Source organism: Mya arenaria, chromosome 8 (assembly GCF_026914265.1).
Source record: "Mya arenaria isolate MELC-2E11 chromosome 8, ASM2691426v1".
In the NCBI taxonomy this organism is placed as follows: Eukaryota; Metazoa; Mollusca; class Bivalvia; order Myida; family Myidae; genus Mya; species Mya arenaria.
The window spans coordinates 16644558-16652844 of NC_069129.1; positions in this window are offsets into that span (position 1 = coordinate 16644558).

The following is an 8287-nucleotide window of genomic DNA, read 5'->3' on the forward strand; positions in this document are numbered from 1 at the left end:
TGTGAGTTGACAGGTTTTGTTTGTGGAATTTATTGATATTCGCAATATATTCATACAAAAACACAATTGTTATCGCTTCAAAGTGATAATTTAAAGACAATTTAGTTCATTAATTAAAGTAACGGTGTTGCTACTAATTCCATTTAGACAATACATGTGCGTTATCCACAGCACTGTAAACATCATTAGGTTCCAATAATTTATGCCATTAATTAATATAAAGATGGCTTCCAATGGACAATTGAGCGGGGTTATTCATGAAATAAAGGGCCATACTTATTGAGTTACTGACCCAATTCATACGACCTTTAATCAAGACGAATCATGCCCCTGCACAATCACACAATTATATATATATAGTTACTAGATACACACCATTCACATTAGCTTCATATATTTCAATTAGTTACTGGACCGACATACTTTTTTATTATTTAAGGTCTCGAGTTACTGACCCAATCAAGAGTAATGGCGTACACCATCGCACTATACTTAAATTATGTTCAAGTTAAATTGTAATGGCTCTGAACAGAAAAACAGCTCCCAATTGACATTTGAGGGTGTTTTTTTAAATATCAAAAGGCAATAACTTCTGTTCGTGTAACTAATGCGTTATTAATGTTGAGATTACACCAGTGCTATATGATTACACACATTTGACATAGGTTTCATAAATTATATCCTTCTGTAGTTACATATAAATGTCTCCGCTTGAGTTATACTAATGTATCAATTCATATTAATTTTGATATTGGCAAGAATATACAATTATCGTAACCAATTAGTCCTTAAATGAAACATCAAGATGTTCCATATCAGTCTTCAACATACCTGTGATACGATCGGTGTAAAATTGTTAGCTGATTAACCAATTTTACTTGAAATCCGTGACACAAACAACGCAAACATTACATTTCATGTATTCTAGTCCGGCAGCTAAATGGGATATTTTAGCCAAACCTTGCATGACGGCGCTAGAAATCGATCCATAAATTGAGAGCTTCGAATTTTGTAACCCTACTCACATTATGGTTACATGGGTTACAGGCAAATATTCCTAGCATATTGAACACATCGAAAACAAATCAAAGTTTAGCATCAAAAATCGAGTTTTCAGGTCGACATCTGATCAGAGTTATGCGGTTACAATATATAGTTACAATGAGTTACAGCAAAGTTTTTCAAAAGTTTACGCGGTTGCATTCGTTACAACCGGTTACATCGGGTACATCGAAAATGTTCAAAGTTCAACCTCAAAAATAAAGTTTTTAGGTCGACATCTTATCTATGTTGTACGGTTACAATAGCTAAAATAAGTTACAACAAAGGTTTCATAAAGTTTGAAAAGTGTTATTTTTTCTTTGCCAAATATCGAGTTACGCGGTTACATTGGTTACAACCGGTTACATCGCTTTCAACGAAAAATTTTAAGTTCAACCTCAAAAATCGAGTTTTTAGGTAGACATCCAATCAGAGTTATGCGGTTACAATAGTTACAATGAGTTGCAGCAAAGTTTTCCAAAACTTTTAAAAGAGTGTTGTTGTTTTTCTATGTCTAATACCGAGTTAAGCGGTTACATTGGTTACAACCAGTTACATCGCTAACAACGAAATTTTTTAAAGTTCAACGTCAAAAGTCGAGTTTTAAGGTCGACATCCAATCAGAGTTATGCGGTTACAATAGTTACAATGAGTTGCAGCAAAACTTTCCAAAACTTTTAAAACAGTGTAGATTTTTTACTATGTCAAATACCGGGTTACGCGGTTACAAGATTCAAGATTCAAGAGTTATTTACAGAATATCCAGAAGGCCATAGCCCATGTGGACAAATATATATACAATATAGTGTTTTCAGGTGATTCCATGCATACACATTACAAAACTAAACAACCAAAAAGAAAAACAACATAAATAGCAAATGCATCATCTTCATAAGTTCAGTAAATAAAAAATAAAATTATAATGCAATGTATTAATGAAATTAATGTGTCAATAACGTTATTTATCTATTGCTCAACGTCAATGTACTAGGTGACAGGCCGGGTCGAACTCGTATGGATGAAGGGAAAACGTAACACAAGCTTTGAATGAAAATAGGGCATTTATTAATGCCATAAAAGTGTTTTTACGAAATATCGTAAAACAACACATTAGTGTCAATAGCATGTGTATAATAACATTTATAACTCCCTATGTCGGACAACCTATAAAAAAACGAAACTATAGGAAGCCTAAGGGAAATCACTAAAACTTTAAAATTCACTTTTGTAAAAGTCTTATCTGAATCAGGTAAGATCAGAAAATAACTGTTAATGTAACATACTTCAGACAATCATTGTACATGAACACTGTGTGTAAATATTCAGTCTAGTAACAATACAGACAGAAAGTGTGTTACAACCGGTTACATCTCATCAACAAAAACGAGAATCAAAATGTTTGTAAGTGCATAATGTTTCATTTTTTTCGAAGGGGAAACAACAATGGTAAGACCGTTTTATAATATGTGTTAATTAATCGATGAATACAATCTACAATTATTGTGAAAAATAATCTGTAACACATGATAAAGCAAAAGCGAAAAACGTATATCAATCATCTTTTTTGGGTGTGATGTGAATCACGTGATATAGGTGTAGTTTTTCCTGTCTGATAATTTATGAAATACATTATGTTTTTGAAGGATTTTTTCATAGTATGCGAATGGAATATTTGGTGAGCATTTAATCAATATGTGAGAGGAAAATATCAATTTGATGGATAAAGGGGATAATATAAGCCAAAAACGAAAAGCAAGCGACAGTTCAAATTCGTCATGTATAATACAGGATAACAAAGCGGGGCGGTAACACAAGTATTCCGGGGTCGATTACAGCCACCGTCAGTGATTTATTGAAATATGCAAACTCTGTTTTATTTGATGAGGCGGATACAGTGGCAAATCTAAACAGTTTATTTTGATGAATGTAGTACCTCTGTGACGCATAGTGTTAGTGAGCGTCTTCCCACATCCGCCAGCTAACATGGGTAAAAAAGGAAAATCAGGGCCCTCAACACAAACTTTAAACTCTATTGTAAACGTGGTCAAAGATCATGAGTCCGAAACGTCAATTGCTGACATTATGACTTTATTGAAATAAATTGATAGCCGTGTTAGAGGGGCCGAGAAGCGACTAGATTCATCAGATATATTAAAGAAAAGAATTGGCAGCTTTGAAAAAGAAGTTACAAAAATATGGAATTTTGTCCAAGATCAGGCGAAGGGGGTTGGTGGAAGATAAAACGGAGAGCGTAGACTACAACTTTGGAATCGCCGTGGGGAGGATTCAAGATCTGGAAAAACATAATGACATATTAGAAAAAATGACTAAAAGATGAACTGAGTTATATTCAGTCTCAGTCAATGAGGAATAATCTGATTTTCGGCAATATTCCGAAGGCCCCGATCGGGGTACAGTTGAAAATACGGAGGATATTATCAAAGATTCCATTAGAGATATACTCAAGAAAGCAAATACATTAGTAGATAAACTGTCATTTGAGCGAGTTCATAGAATGGGACAGAAAGTGGTAGGGAGGAACAGGAAAACCGTCACCAAGTTTACGCTCTATATGGAGAGAGATTTAGTTAAGAGGGAGTGAAAAGTGTTAAACGGGACAGGGTATTTTATTCCTGGACAAATTCCTAAGGAAGTAATTGACAAAAAGAGAAGTCTTGTACCTAAATTGATCGATGCGAAGCAGGAGGGGAAACGGGCATGGTTATCATATCACATTTTGTACATTGACGGTAAGCCGCAGCGGGAGAAGATGGGCACAAGGAGGGTAATCTAAAGGTGGACTCAAGGAATGTAAATGGATTGACAGATGATAAGAAGGACAATGATCATGTTGTAAATATTGTTACTAGTGGTGACATTGTGATTTGTATGAAACTTGGACTATATATTAATAATGATATTGACATTTCTGGTTTTATTTCCCATAACTACATAGTGTATTGTCGTAAATTTCAACCCCGAAAAAACTAAAAGGCGTCTTGATTAGTAAGACAAAGGTTATGGTATTCGCAAACGAGATGGCCTGTTAAGAAAAGAAACATTTACATACAAAAATAATAACCTGGATGTTGTAAATGACATCAATTATTTGGGTGCTGTTTTTAATTACACAGGTAAATTCGCACACATCCAAGAATACCTCGTTGGGAAAGCCCTTAAGGCCCTTAATGTGTTATTATCGAATTATAGTAAGTATAGTATAAAGCCTAGCATTTTTGTCAATTATTTGATGCTTTTGTTGGATCAACTTAAAGTTATGGGTCTGAGATTTGGGGATTTGGAAAATCTAAAGAAGTTGAAAGAATCCATATAAATTTTGTAAAATAATTCTAAATGTACGTATTAATACATGCAACTGTGCGGTATATGGAGAATTAGGACGTTTTCCATTGTAGTATCACGTTATATTAGAATTATAAAATATTGGGTAATGACAATGTTATACTTAAGGAAATATACGATATGCCTGTTAATGATTGCGAAAATGGAAAACGCAATTTGGTTGCTGATGTTAAAGATCTGCTTAGTAAACATGGTTATACATGCGTGTTCAATAATCGTTGTATGAGGTTAACACATTTGTTAGCATATTTAAACAAACATTTATAGATACTTTTAAGAAAACATGGTGTAATGACAAAGCAACAAGTGGTGTGTTAAAATTGTATCATAATATTAAAGATACATTAGGCTACGAGCAATACTAACTTAAATGTTCTTCCACTTGATTTACGATTTTATGTGAGTAGACTAAGAGTTTCGGCGCATTCTCTAAGAATCCATACTGGTAGATATGCACAGCGTCGTAGCTACACTGAGGCACACCCAGGCAGCCGCCTCGGTTAAAATTTGCAGAGTAAAAATATAAAAAATGTTGTAGCAACAGACGCTGAGGCAAGCGATTTTTGCTCGCGCGCTATTGTTCAAAAGATTCCGCATGAATTATCTACAATGGTAGACATCGCTACAAACAGGGCAAGAATCGGTTGTTTCTCGATCGCTCCTGGGTTTGTGATGGACCTGGACTTTCGAGTGGTTGGCGCAATATAAATATTGGCATTTATAAAAACACTGTCTGTGCCAAATGCCAGTGAAAAAAAAATCAGTGTTGGACCATCCATAAGCTATCCAAATTTAGACCATGTAATTGAACACCTTTCTTCTCGTTTCCTGAACAATTGGATGACGTTTTAGAGGGAACATATGTGTTACATGGAAAACACGACCACCTTTCGTGTAGCATTGAAGACAAAATTAAACAAACATTTGCAAACGATATTCCTATGACAAGCAAACTTGCATCCAAAGTTATCAAATGGAAACACTCAAATAAAACATTAAAAGACTGTGTTTCTAAAAGAAGGATTTGGAATGTGTGACTAAAACTATTTCCCCAACGTCAATGCAATTTTTCAGTTAATTTTAATGTTACCTGTGGGTTCCTGTTCGAACGCAGTTTCAGTGCTTTAAAAGACTGAAATCATGAACACGATCAACCATGATAGACACGCGACTTGATGGGTTGGCTTTAATGTTTATTCATAAAAACATTCCAATAGACCGCACGGATATTTTGCAATTGTGGGATTCTCCCGGACATAGATTTGTTTGCGAAGTGCCCATAATAGTATTTGTTTTATGGCCGAAAGTGTCGCCAAGGACCACGGACCTATTAACCATAAGTCCGTGCCAGGACGCACTACTCAGCATACCTATCAAGACTGGCTACGGCACTGTCAATCATACAATTTAATGAAAAATTTTGGTAAAATAAATGACTGAAACTGAACAGAAAACATCCCAGAGCTCACCACAGATGATCTAGGAACCAACACATATTCGCCCCCCCCCCCCACCACAGAATAATTTCTGCCTCGGTTGAAATATGCCTCTGGCTACGGCACTGATGCAACTAATACTATTCCCAGAAATGAACGTTACTGTACCTTTTGTAACACTCGTGACATGGAAGATGAATATCACCTTGTATTAATTTGTCTTTGTTTTTTTTATGAAATTAGGTGATCAGTGTATATAAACACAATTCAATGTTTATTCAATACTTTAATAACGATATACATCTCATGATAGTAAACACAACTCTGCTATGTACAAAAGCCTGCAGCAGTAATAAGAATAACATAGGACATAAGACGGAGCCTTATATTCATTAGCAGCTCTGAGTATTCATGGATACATTTTATATTCTAGGTAAGGCCCATTTCCCGCTATTTTCAGCGCCAAAACAAAACCACCGCGTTCACCCGGCACTGCGGGGCCACCTGGAAGGTAAAAACACGGCCCACTTCCCCCGCTATCTCCGGTATACCGCCGGACTGGGGGGGGGGGGGTATAATTGACTTGTGCATTACATCGGCATCGAATCGCTTTTAAATAGGGATGCAAACGAATATTCGAATATTCGATCGAACGTTTAGTATTCGAATGTTAAAATCGGTATTCGAATATTCGATTATTTTTTTCAAAAAATAATGATATAAACCTTGAGTCTTTAGGGCAGTTGTTGTGTTTAAAATTATATTGTCTTGTTTTTACAACAATACGCATCTTGTGCCTGAGGCGTTAACGAGATGACAATCGAGTGTGCGTCATGTGTCAATTAGGGATCGATCGTAGAGTACTATAAACAGTGTCCATAATTGTAAAATAACTGGCTATTAGGAAGTAACATCAAACAAGTTTAATTGATTTTCAGTTCTTTTAAATGACCATGCCAATTAAGAATTTAAGGAAGCGACCTTCACACCCTCTTGTCAGTTTGCCTGCCAATTAAGCTGAGCAATATTGCTCAAATCGGTGATTGATATTATACGCTGAAAGTAGATACCACTTCGTTCCTTCAGAATATATGTTCGCAAAACATTATAAGTTAAACTTATTATTATTATTATATATTAGATTTGTATTTCTTAACAACGTAAAAGATGCCAGCCACATCTGAAGTATTGACTTATTTCACGCGCTCTGTTGACAAGAAATCTGTCACGTGCAAACTATGCAGTGTGAGGTTGTCGTACATGGGCACGACGACTAATCTCTGGAATCACGTGAAGGCTAAGCATCCGAGTTCTCAAAGTGAAAGCAGTAAACAGCAATCAATGAAAAAGTTTAGCGTTTCTGGTCTTAAACATGATTTGTGTTTTGGGTGCTTTGGGCAAACACTGCAGCTGGCCATCAAGCCGGCATTTGCTCTCCCGGATGTCAACAGGGTCGTCTCCAGATGTCGTAAGCTGGTCGGGCACATCAAACACTCGACTACATTGACGGCCGAAATGCGCAAGCGCCAAGCTACTCTAAAGGTGCCCAAACACGAGCTGGTGCAGGATGTTACAACCCGATGGAACATCACGCATGCTATACTGGCCCTGCTGAACGAGCAACGCCGCGTCCTGTCCGACCTCATGCTGGACACTCGGGTTACCCGGAAGGCCGACCAGCACCTGTCGTTGAAGGACGGCGAGTGGACCGTCGTCTCCGAGCTGAGTGACGTACTCAGTCATTTGACTGAGACGACTTCGTATATGTCAACGGAGAAGAACGTGTCATGCAGTGAAGTTTATCTCATCGTGACAAGTCTTTTGGACAACACACTCCGTGCATGCGAGGCTGATTCCCATGTCGTCAAGGAAGTGAAGGGTGTTATTGCTGCTGAGCTTCGTCGCCGCTTCCGACCTTCGAACGATGCCACCGCCATATCCACCCTAGTCCTTGCCGCTCTATTGGACCCCGGCTACAAAGACCTGGACTTCCTGTCAACGGAACAGCGGCGCTACACGGAAGACACGCTCGAGAGTAGATTGGACGATGTTCCATTTCGGTTGCCAACCCCGACGAGAGTGCGTCAACACCCTCCAAACGACCCCGTCTTAGCTTCATGGTTCCAAAGACGACCAAGACGGCTAACGACGAGCTGCGTCGGTACCGGCACGAACCTTCCGACGAGGAGGCCACTCCACTTGCATGATGGAAAAAGAACGAGGGACGCTTTCCTCGCGTTTTAAACATTTAGTGTTCGTATTGAATTAACATGGATGGGAGGGAGGTGTAACAGTGTGTAAGGTATGCCTGTGCCTATTGGCTGCATTATGACTTGACCCAAATGCACTCTCTGGTCACACGGACACACTAATGGTTAGTAAAATGCAATTTTTCATAACGAAGTAAAGTGTGGTAAATCATTAAGGTTGTTAAAACTAACCTACCG